The sequence below is a fragment of the Chlamydotis macqueenii genome, unplaced genomic scaffold (genome assembly GCF_036417535.1).
Source record: "Chlamydotis macqueenii isolate bChlMac1 unplaced genomic scaffold, bChlMac1.mat HAP1_SCAFFOLD_187, whole genome shotgun sequence".
In the NCBI taxonomy this organism is placed as follows: Eukaryota; Metazoa; Chordata; class Aves; order Otidiformes; family Otididae; genus Chlamydotis; species Chlamydotis macqueenii.
Window position 1 is genome coordinate 1 of NW_028239079.1, and position 12,869 is coordinate 12,869.

The following is a 12,869-nucleotide window of genomic DNA, read 5'->3' on the forward strand; positions in this document are numbered from 1 at the left end:
TGCTCCACGCCGGTCTCCCGCCCCTCACGGTCCAGCTGTGCGCGCATGCGCGGGAGCTCGGCGACCCCCCCCCCCCCGCAAGTTGGGGGGCAGGAGACCACTTTGGGGTGAGAGCGCATTTTGGGGGGCACGGCGCCATTTTGTCATTTGCATTTGTTTGGTTTTTGTATTTGGGACAATTGTCATTTGCATTTATCTGGTATTTGGCATTTAATCTAAATTTTGTTTTAAGAGTAAGAGTATGGGGAGTATTGGTAAGATTTGTACATAGCTTGGAAAGGGGCCCCAGGGTGTTTTAGAAGTGATTTACAAGCTGCTAATTGTTGCTTCAGTGCGTTTTGTTTTGTTTTGTTTTGTTTTGTTTTTAAGGCTGTATGCATGTCTTGCAGTGTAGGGACTTGAATGATATACAGTATTGCATTTGGGGTTTTAAACTTTTCTTGGTGACGGGATTGACTTTGTTTGTAGAACAGTGTTATTGTCTTTTTGGTACCAAAAACTCCTTTGTAAAATATGGGAAAACACATATCTTCTACGTCTACCTCAATGGTAGGGGAAATATTAATGAAGTCTCCACTGGGATGTGTTCTTAAACATTGGGAGGATATAAGGGGAGACCCAGTAACTAGAAAAAAAAAATTGATCCAATATTTTACAGTTGATGTTATCTTGTAGAAGGGAAGGAAAGTGAGATGTGGTCCCCGATGTTGATTTGTTCTTTACTTTGGGAAATCATCCCAAGTGGCAGAAAGATTGCAGATACGTCCCCAAGGATCCGATGGTTTTGGCATTAAAAAAAAAAAAAAAAAAAAAAAAAAAAAAAGGAAAAAGGTTGAAAAGATCCTGGCTTGTAGTATAGAAAGTGATGTTTAAAATGTGGAACTGAAGAGGAAAGCATAGAATTCATGTGTTAAATTTCTGTATTATCTTTATGTGCGGTCTGGAAGTGTTGATGCAGGTTTAACAAATGAAACAGTAGAAAAAGGGGCCAGAACACCGAACCCCCGGTGGGAGCTGTAGAGTGGGACAGCTGAATTATGAGGGTTTCAGTCCTATTGCAGGGAGAACTGGAAGCTGACAAGACCAGATAGAACAAGGAGCGGCTCAAGCCTTGCCCCCCCTACCACTTTGACAAGCAGTAGGGGAACAAACCGGGGATGAGATCGGGGTGTGGTAGAGGAATGGATAAAATAACTGCAATAGGAGAGAGATTGGGAATATCAGTGTGCAAAGTGTGAAGCATGGTGGCACTGGAAAAATGCGTGTCCTTATTCTGAAAAAGAAACAAAAAACTGGCAGCACAGCAGATGCCTTTGTCAGAGGTGCAAAGAGGACTGGGGGAGAATTCCCCAGCAGAACCCCTGGTTACAATCCAGCTGGGGACCCAAACCATGGATTTTCTATTTTGATACTGGAGCTATTCATTTTAAGTACTGGTAGAAGAAAATTGAGTAAAAAGCATGTAGACAAAATTGGTGCCACAGGGAAAGCTGAAAATAATTTTTTCATTCAATCCTTAACTTTAAGGTGGGTAAAAATGGGGAACTGGCCAATTTTTATATATACCAGAGTGTCCTGTTGCCTTATTGGGGAGAGATTTATTGAGCAAATTGAAAGCACAAATTAATTTTTAAAACTGTGACATTCAATTAAATATACCCTAATCAAAAGCCAGAGAGGCAAGAATTTTTATGTTGCAGACAACTTCAGAGCCATATGAAATCCCTCAAGAAGTGGACAATGCAGTAACCCTTTGGTGTGGGCTGGCGAAGTTCCCGGACATTCAAAAGCAGCAGAACTGGTAAAGATTTTTCTAAAGGAGAGCACCAAACTGGTAAGACAAAAACAGTACCCTTTAAAATTAGAAGCTAGAAGAGGCCTTGAGAAAATGATTGAAAATTTTTTAAAAAAATATCGACTATTAGTCGAATGTGAATCAGAATTCAATACTCCCATTTTACCTGTGAAAAAGCCAGAAAGTGAGGAATATAGGTTAGTACAAGATTTTAATAGCAATAAATTTAATAGTTCAAGATATTCACCCCTTAGTGGCAAACCTGTATCCTTGTTGACAGCTTTAAAAGAAAATCACAAGTGGTTCACTGTATTGAACTTATAGGATGCCTTTTTCTGTATTCTTCTTGACAAAAATAGTCAGGCATATTTTGCCTTTGAACTGCAAAATCCCACAACTAGGCAGAAGACTCAGCTCACCTGGGCAGTGCTACCTCAAGGATTTAAAAATAGCCCAATGATCTTTGGAAATCAATTGGCTAAGGAATTAGAAACATGCAAAATAATTTATCCTGAAAGACTGGTGTTGCAATATGTAGATGATATTTTAATAGCCACAGAAACCAGAGAAGAATATTTCAACTTGACTACTAACCTGCTAAATTTCTTGGGCCAAAGTGATAACAGATTTTCCAAGAAGAAAGCACAGATTGGAAAAGAGACTGTCATGTATTTGGGATTTGAAATCACACAGGGACAAAGACAACTGGGAAATGAGAGAAAAGAGGCAATTTGCCAAATGCCGGAGCCAAAAGGAGCTAAGGAGCTGCAAACATTTCTGGGAATGGCTGGCTGGTGTCACCTGTGGATTAAAGGAATTGAAGGAGGGACCCCTTGTGTGAGAACCTGAAGCTCGAAAGGCATTCCAGAATGTAAAGGTAGCTCTGATGTTCACTCCTGCTCTAGGGTTGCCCGATTTAACCAAACCCTTTGAACTGTTTGTTCATGAAAGACAACATTCGGCCTTCAGAAGAATCCTTTCTCAGAAAAATGGAGAATGAAGAAGACCGGTTGGTTATTTCTCCAAACAATTGGACAATGTTAGCTAAGGATGACCAGGTTGTCTATGGGCTGTAGCAGCAACTGTCCTCCTGACTTAAGAAGCTTGTAAGCTGACAACGGGACACCCAAGAACAGCTTATGTACCGCATATGGTACTTTCTGTTCTGGAACAGAAAGGAGGACACTGGTTATCCCCAAGCAGGATGCTCAAACATCACATTGTCCTGTTGGAACAAGATGATGTCAAATCGAAAACAACTACAACAATAAATCCTGCCATCTTTTTAAGTTCAATAGAAGAAGAAGTTCTAAGTCATGACTGTCTACAGACCATCAAACAAGTTTATTCCAGCAGAAGTAACAGAAGAGTGAACATACCTGACCCAGAATTCGAGATATGTACTGATGGAAGCAGCCTCGTGAGAAATGGAAGAAGATTGGCTGGATATGCAATAACAATAACAAACTCTGTTATTGATGCAAAGCCGCTCTCAGTGAACACCTCAGCACAAAAGGCGGAATTGATAACTAGCCCTCATAAAAGCCCTAAAATGGACAGAACATAAAAAGTGAATATATGGACTGATTTAAAGTATGCTTTTGGAGTAGTACATGCCCATGGAGCCACATGGAAAGAAAGAGGAATGCTGACAGCACAAGGAACATCCATTAAACACCAAGAAGAAATTCTGCAATTGCTCCAAGTGGTGCAGAAACCCAAAGAAGCTGCAATAATGCACTGCAAAGCCCACCAATTTGGGAATTTCCCAGTGAATATTGGAAATAAATTAGTCAATAAAAAGGCAAAGAAGAGAGCAGAAAAAGGCATCATGACAATAATACTAGTTAAAGAAGTGAAATTTGAACAACAAACCCCAAATTACAGTAAGGTTGATTTGGAATTAGCTAAATCAATTCAAATAAATATGAAAAATGATCATTAGTCCTAAAAATCAAGTTGTGGTCTCACCACAATCAAAGCTAAAAGCATAGAAAAATTCATTGGGAAACAGAGGCAATGATCAGTGATTTAAGAAGACAGGTGATTAGTGTTAGGATGATAAAGCTAATAAAATCAGTAACAAAAAGTGTGAAACTTGTTTAAAGAATAACCCGAGAAATATTAAATAACCACCCCCAGGAACCATATATATGGGAAACTTGCCTGAAAATTATTGGCAGATTGATTTTTCAGAATTGCCACAACAAAATGGATATAGATATCTATTGGTATTAGTAAATATGGCCAAAAGATTTTCTTTTCCTGTCGCACCAATAGGCAAGAGAAGTGGCTAAAAATATGTTAAAAGAAATAATATCATGGTTTGGAATCCCCAAAAGAATATAATCAAATAGAGGTCCTCATTTTGTGTCTGAAATTATTCAAATATTGAGGAAAATTCTGGGAATCAAATTGAATTTACACACTCCTTGAAGGCCACAATCTAATAGACAAGTAAAATTTGTCAGAAAATATCTTTAAAATGGCCTCATGCTCTTCCTTAAGCACTTCCGAGAATCAAGATTCAATCCAGATCTAGGACTAAAATTAGTCCATATGTTAATGTATGGAAAATCTTATCAGACTCTAACCCTTGTTCAAAATGTGACTGCTACTGGGGATAATGAAATGGAATTGTATTTGATATCCCTTGGAAGAACTCTGATATGGATATGGAACTGCCACAGAGCCTCTTTCTTTAGATTCCCCAGTTCATCATTTTTAACCAGGAGATTACGTGTACCTGAAAATTTGGGAATCAGAAACTCTTCAATAAGAATGGAAAGAACCATATCAGGTGCTTCTAGCAATATATACAGCCCCTAAATTTGAAGATATTGATTCTTGGATTCATTATTTGAGAGTCAAGAAGCACAGCCTCCAAAACAGAAACAATGGATTTCTAAAGAAATATGTCATTTAAAGTTAACAGTCTCTCATTTTTAATGAATTAGACAAAATCATATCAAAATAATGAAATCTATCAAAGGAATTTTAGTAGTAATGCTAATAATACTTTTTGGTTTACTGATTATGGAGATTAGTTATAAGTAAATGAGACTTATTGAAAAAAATTAAATAAGTCTCAAAGGGGGGAAATGTTACATGACATAAATGTTGAAAATTAAATATCAGTATGAGGTGATTCTTGCTAACTGTAGAACTGTAGTCACATAGGTTAAGTTTTATACGAAATCTATTTGTCCTTAGAGGGAGTGGGACCCTAGAGATATTATAATACGCATTTGTTAGAAGCTAGCCTAGCATATCTTTAATACAATGGTAAGTCCCAAACACCCCCAAACACCACCTGCAGAAATAGGCCCTGAGCCATCACTTTGGAGCCAGGAAAATCAAGCAGCACCGCGACCTGTTCTCAAGACCAGATATGGAGATTTCAAGGAGGAGTTTGACCAGCGAATTCGAGGAGGGGGCGTTTTGACGACCACCAAGACCACCAAAAGACCCTCGACTCAAAAGACTGGGCATGCGCGAGTGGGTAGGGAAATGATGTAATGGTTTCTCAGAAAATTTATGTTTATGCATATTATTTCTTGGAATTTAATGAATATGTATAATTAATGTGTATTTAACCCGTGCTGTTGATCAAATGGGTGCGCACGCTAGGTGGAGCGATCCCCCGTGCGCCCAGCGCTGCAATAAAGAAGTGCCTGCTTCTTAACTTCTCGTTGCTGTTAAGGAGTTTTATTCCGGATTTCGGTAACAGCTCCATCCGTTCATTTTCGCTCCCGCACCGCCAGGAGAGCGCGGCCGGGCAGAGACAGCCCACACAAGCCTGAGGCGAGTGCAGTCAACAGCGTTCCCAGGGGAGGAACGGACAGCCACGGCCTCTGGGAGAGGGAAAGAAGAAGCAGCGACCGTTATTACCGCACGCGGCCCCTGGCCGGAGCGCCTGCTGCCGCAGGGGATTCTCCAGATACACTGAGGTCCCCCCTCGCAGCCTTCAGGGCAGGGCGTGGCCCGGTGCTACGGGACAGGCTTCAGGGGACGCGCCGGAGCGGCGGGCAGCTGCACGGGGCCGGGGGAGGCTCGGGGGGAGCTCTGGCGAGCTGGGGAGGTGCCCGGCGTCTCCGCCCGGGAGGGGGGGCCCCCTCCTGCCCCTCTTCCCTTCTCTCTGCTCTCGGGTCACTCCCCGGGGCTGCCCTCGCCCGGCTCGGCTCCGAGCGGGCGGCTTGAGGCTCCCCGGGCGGGCAGGAGACAGCGCTGCAGCCACGAAAGGGGCTCGCGCACCTCACGGGTGCCCTCGGTACTCACCCGTCACCGCCGCCGGGACCCGCCGGCCGCACACCGCCATGCTGCTCCCGGCCGCATGCGCAGTCCGAAGGCCCGAACACAGTGCCTGCCGGGAGAAGGGCAGAGCACTGCGCATGCGCGACTCCCGAGCTGCAGTTCCCGCTTTCCGTCACCAGGTGGCAGCAGCCCCCCACCGCTCCGCTCCTGGGTGTTCAGCCGGACGAGCCACGGCCGGTTCCTCCTGACGTGCGGAAAACGGACTCCACAATCCGTAAGACTGTAAAGTAGGTATGCTTATTCAGCGCTGGGCAGCACAGGGGGGTAGTCCCACCAAAACCGTGCGCGCCTTACGTGGCAACTCACTTTAAATTTACACAACCAAATGTTACATATACATCAAGTTTCACAATACGCCTAGACATATGCATGACCTATCCCCGCTTCGTATTAAAATTAGTCCCAAGGGGTCATTTTCATAAACTCCTCCTGTCTGGGCTTGCGCAGTGCCTCCTGCTGGTGGTCGTCGGGGGTCGTGGGGATGAAGGCAGGTGACTCCTCTTCGTCACCGCTAGTAACCTTTTGTTCCTGCGCAAACTCAGTTATCCCTTGGCTTTCATTCAAGCTGCAGGGTCGGTTTTAGCTGGTTCTTGAAGCGACCCCCCTAGTCCTTACCGGGAACTGTCTTTCGTGAAGAATTGCAAGACTTTCTGCTTCAAATAGTTTGCACAATGGTTAGCAAATTATTAAGCAAGTAGTTAACAAAACATTAAGCACTATTTATCAACTTGATTCCTTAGGATGCACAGCAATAATTAATCAATGCCATATCTATTAAGATTTCTTTAACTCCTTCTCTCAGTCCCCCCTTTTCTAGAAAATTAGTAAATTCTTTTACTGCCAGCTATGTTCATCGTTTGTAGATTTACCAGGATTACACAAACCTTAATCCACATTCTACCTTCTCAGTTTAAGCTTTAGGGGTCCCTGAACTTCAGAAGTCCAGAGTTTTTGTGGTGCCTTTTTTACCCTAGTGTGGTGTATCCAGGCATTCTGCTCTCTGATCTTGATTGCTGTAAAGGAGGTGAGGAGTACCTGGTACGGTCCTTCCCACTGTGGTTCCAAGGTTTTTTCTGCAAGAGACTTTACATATACATCATCTCCAGGTTGTATATCATGCACAGGTTCATCTAGACCTCTTCCCCGGGTCCCAATTACATGCTTTCCAATTTTATTGAGCTGTTTGCCCAATGCCACCATGTAGGAAGTCATAATTTCATCCCCAGCTTGCGTAGACATTCCCCTCTGTATTCCATAGGGTCGTCCATACAAAATTTCAAAGGGACTCAGTCCTTCCTTTGCCCTTGGTCTCGTTCGTATACGCAGAAGGGCTAAAGGGAGTGACTGAGGCCACGTTAAGTTTGCTTCTTGTCCCAATTTCACAATTTGCTGCTTGATTAAGTGATTCATTTTCTCTACTTGGCCACTCGACTGAGGGCGATACGGGGTATGAAGTTGCCAATCTATACCTAAATGGTGGCTGATTTGTTGCACTATTTTTGAGACAAAATGTGGTCCTCTGTCTGAGGATATGGTTGCTGGAACCCCAAAACGTGGTATTCTCTCTTGTACCAACACTTTAGTTACCTCCCGAGCCTTGGCTGTCCTAGTTGGGAACGCTTCTGGCCAACCTGAAAAGGTATCAGTTAATACCAGCAAATAGCGATACCCCCCTTTTCTTGGAAGTTCTGTAAAATCAACCTGCCATTGTTGTCCAGGCCCATTGCCCTTCCCAATCTGGCCCATTTCTGGTTTGGGAGTATTTTTTGGATTAGTCTGGAGGCAAAGGTCACACTGTTGAGTCACCTGTCTCACTGTGGTATATAAGTTTCTAGCCACGATTTCCCTTATCAAATGTTTATACAGAGCCTCTGTTCCCCAATGCCTTTTTCTATGTTCCTCCCGTTATCAAGTGCCACAGTAAACAAGAGGGAATAATTAGTCTTCCCTGTGGGGTATAAGCCCACCCCTCTTCATTATATGACCCTTCCAAGTCTGTGATAAGTTTCTGATCTTCCTTGGTATATTCTGGCTTACCTTCTAGAGAGATTTGCCTATCAGGAATTAGAGCCCCTTCTATTCTCACCTTCATTTTGGCCGCTTGTTTTGCCTCTCTGTCCGCCAGTTCATTCCCTTTCTCCAAATCGGAGCTCACTCTCTGCTGTGCCTTAATATGCATAATTGCCACTTTCTCAGGGAGCTGGACAGCTTCTAGTAGCTTCAAAATTTCTTCTGCATGTTTGATATTTTTTCCCTGGGAGTTCAATAGTCCTCTTTCTTTCCAGATTGCTCCATGTGCGTGCACAACTCCGAAGGCATATTTTGAGTCCGTGTCAATGTTCACAGTTTTGCCCTGGGCCAACTCCAGGGCTCGGGTTAGGGCAATTATTTCTGCCTTCTGTGCGGAGGTGTTCATGGGCAAAGGCCCTGACTCTATTACCTGCTGGCTGGTAGTGATGGCATATCCCGCGTGTCGATTGCCATTTAAGACATAACTGCTCCCGTCTGTGAACCAGTTTTCCCCATTTTCCATGGGGCTATCCTTCAGGTCTGGGCGGCTTGCATATGTTGCTTCGATGGTTTCCAAACAGTCATGGTGCACTGGTTCTCCTGTGTTCCCACTGAGAAAAGAAGCTGGGTTGACAATGTTAGTGACCACGATTTCCACATCGTCCTGTTCTACTAATACAGCTTGATATCTCAGGAACCTTTGTGGAGAGAGCCAGTGCCCACCCTTTGCTTCCAGTACTGCTGATACTGTATGAGACACCAAAACAGTCATTTTCTGGCCCAGGGTAAACTTTCGGGCTTCCTGTATGTTCAGTATCACAGCTGCAACCGCCCGTAGGCATCCAGGCCAACCCTTTGCAGTGGCGTCTCACTGCTTAGAGAGATAGGCAACTGCCCGTCGATATGGACCCAGATCTTGTGCTAATATTCCCAGGGCAATACCCTGTTTCTCATGGGAGAAAAGAAGAAACGGCTTACTCACATCTGGGAGTCCTAAGGCCGGGGCCGACATCAACGCCTTTTTCAGTAGCTCAAAGGCTCGTTCGGTCTCTTTGTTCCACTCAAGGTGCTTCTGCTCAGTAGCTGTCAGAGCATACAGTGGTTTAACAAGCAGTCCATAATTATAGATCCACAATCGGCACCACCCGGTCATTCCCAGAAAAGTCCGTAACTCCTTTACTGTCTGAGGTCTCTGAGTCTGGCATATTGCCTCTTTGCGGGCCTGTCCCAAAGTTCTCTGCCCCGCACTAATTTCATAGCCCAAATAATTCACTTTACGTTGCATTACCTGGGCTTTCTTCCTGGAGACACGGTATCCCTGGAGTCCCAAGAAATTCAACAGACTCACCGTCCATGCCATACAATCTTCCTCTGTTTTCGTGGCAATCAGGATATCATCTACATACTGCAACAATTTTCCTTCCCCAGATGGGGTTTCCCAGGATTCTAAGTCTTTTGCAAGCTGATTCCCAAAAATGGTAGGACTATTTTTAAATCCTTGTGGCAACGCCGTCCAAGTGAGCTGGGTCTTCCGACCACTTTTAGGGTTTTCCCATTCGAACGCAAACAATTTTTGACTGGCTTCATGGAGAGGGAGGCAAAAGAAAGCATCCTTCAAATCTAAAACAGTAAACCAAATTAGTTCAGGTGTCAACACAGTCAGCAGGGTATATGGATTGGCCACTACTGGGTAGAGGTCCTCAGTTATCTTATTCACCGCCCGTAAGTCTTGGACCACCCTATATGACCCATCGGGTTTCCGAACAGGTAATATAGGGGTATTGAATTCTGACTCACACTCCTTTAATAGTCCTAACTGTAGAAATTTTTCTATCACTGGCCGGATTCCTTCTCTGTCTTCCTTCTTTAGGGGACATTGTTTAATTCTTACCGGTCGTCGGCCTTCCTTAACCTTAACTTCAACAGGTGGAGCACTTTTCGCCCTTCCAGGTACATCAGTAGCCCATACCCCCGGGTACACTTGGTTTAGGATTTCCTCATTCATTTTTCCTTCTGAGGGGAGACTGGTTAAGGTGAGACTCAATATCTGAATATATTGCTGATCTTTTACCTCCAGAGTAATTTCTCCTTTTTCAAATATAATTTTTGCTCCCAATTGTTCCAATAGATCTCTCCCCAAAAGTGCTTTCGGGGAGTTGGGCATATATAAAAATTTGTGGATACCCCATTGTTTTCCCAATTTGTATTTTAGAGGCTTACAAAAATATGCCTTTTCACTTTGGCCAGTCGCTCCTTTTACCATGACATAATCATTTCCCAGGGGCATCAAAGCTTGATTCAGAACCGAATATGTTGCCCCTGTATCTACTAAGAATTCTACTTGTTGTTGTTTTTCCCCTAGCTTAATTATAACCAGTGGATCCGCTAGGGTAGACTCCCCAGGTTCCCGTCAGTCTTCTATCACATGAGCTATCCTCACATTCGCCGGGATCCTCCGGCCTTCTTTCTTGTTCCTTGGGCATTCCTTTTTCCAGTGGCCAAAGCCCTTGCACATTGCACACTGATCCTTTTCCAACCCCAACCGAGGCTGATTTCGCCTACCTCTCCACTCCCCATCTCCCCGAACGACAGCCACCAACCTTCTTTGTCCCTGCCGATACCCTTCTTCTCTATTACTGAACACTCTCCAAGCCTCATCCAGCAAGATCTCTAAATTCCTGCTTTCCGCAGGACGCAACTTTTGAAGCTTTCGTCTTATGTCCCCCGTAGACTGACCCAGGAACAGAGCAGAGAAACTAGTTGCTGTATCCCTACCTCAGACCCCGGGTCCAGCGGCGTGCTACGACGCATCACATCCCTCAGTCGATCCGGGAATTCAGATGGAGACTCGGAAGGACCTTGTTTAATTGCATATAAGGCTGACCAATTTATAGTCTTAGGGATTGCCCGTTCCATCCCCTTCGAAATCCACTCCTGATATTCCTGCAATCTTTCCATATGTACTGACCTGTTTACCTCCCATTTCGGGTCCTGGAGGGGGAAGTGTTCCTTAACATCTCCCCCGGTAACTTTATAATAATCCTCGGCTAGATTTCCTGCCGTTTTTAAAATCAACTGCTTCTCCGTTTCAGTCATGTATTCTAATAGCAGTTGTATGTCTTTCCAGTCCGGATTATGTTGTTTTACAATGAACTGGAAATGTTTAGCCACACTTACCGGATCGCTTCTGTAATCTTTAGCAATTTTTCTCCACTCTCCCAAGTCAGCGGTGGAGAAGGGTACTTTAATTAACATTGTTCCGCCATCCGGCCCCACCGCCTCCCGGAGGGGTGCTTGTAAGATTGTCGGAGCAGATTTCTGTCTAGTACGGGAAGATACAGGGCTATCAGGGGGATTCGATGTCCCTTCCGAGTCTGCGTCCTGGTCCTGTGATCGGGGGGGAGGTTTAAACAAATCACTTAAATCTTGTTCTGGAACCTGGCGTACTTTATCTGCTTTCGTACACCTCTGCCCAATGCTGCATGATGAACAGCACCTTTTTAACCTGCCTCCACCCTCCTTGTTCTCCCGTTCGAGTGCGAGTACCATAGGGTCCTGCGGGGATATCATCCCACAGTCCCTTTGCCACTCCGGGTGATTTCGTAGGGTAAAAAACATATCTGCATACGACACCTCGTCCCATTTCCCTTCTCTTCTAAGAAACAACATAAGCTGCAACAAAGTATTGTAATCCAACGTTCCATTGAACGGCCACTTGACTTCACCCTCTAACTTATACAATGGCCACCACTGATTGCAATATTTAATAAGAGTCTTTTTACTTTCCGTACCTCCACCCCCGGCAATATCTTTCCAGTGGGCGAGTATGCAGCCCAGGGGGCTTTTCCTTAATATTCCCCCTTGAGTGTTGCCCATTTTATATTTCCTCTGTGAGAGGGTCTCAAGGAATGATTCAAATTTAGACTAACTATTTCACTCCTCCACACCACACTTACAATCAATCACTCAACCACACTCTCTTAACCATACAGCACAGGGATCCCTCATTCATACCAGCCTTTTAAAGCAGCTGCAAAATGGTTGCAAGAACAAACTCACCTACTGATGTTAAACTATCTCCAAATCCGGGTTAAAGAGGCCCGCTTACCCTTCTCCTGCTTCTCATGTACCGATCATCAGCAGGTCCATCCTGGCTCCCAGCAATGGGATGCAGCGGTTACCTCGGACTCGCTCGATCTACCCCCAAGATCGCTAGCGGCCGCTCTATCGGTCAGCGAGTCCCCTTTGATGCTCCAAACTAACCTGGGTACCCAACCAACGGGGACTATGCTGCACGCCAGACGTCTCTGCGCGATTTACCAGCTGCCCCAGCCACGCGTACGACTTACAGGCCCCTACCATTAAACATACCGTTTGGTCCGCGGCTTCAGGAGGTCGTTGTCTGCTCCTGCGGTGAGCGGCTGGCAGCGGAGGCTCCTCCGAGGAAAGTGCTCGGGGCGCGCCTAGGGGCGTCCGCTCCGCAGTCGATCCCGCAGCCAAGCAGAGATCCTCCTGGCTGGCTCGCCAAACTGACGTGCGGAAAACGGACTCCACAATCTGTAAGATTGTAAAGTAGGTATGTTTATTCAGCGCTGGGCAGCACAGGGGGGTAGTCCCACCAAAACCGTGCGCGCCTTACGTGGCAACTCACGTTGGGGGTGGGGGGCACTGGGCAAGTTGGGGAACACAGGCAGCGCCCCCAGGATCCCAAGACAGAGGGGTCATGGGGAGGCAGCGCCAAAAAGGGGGG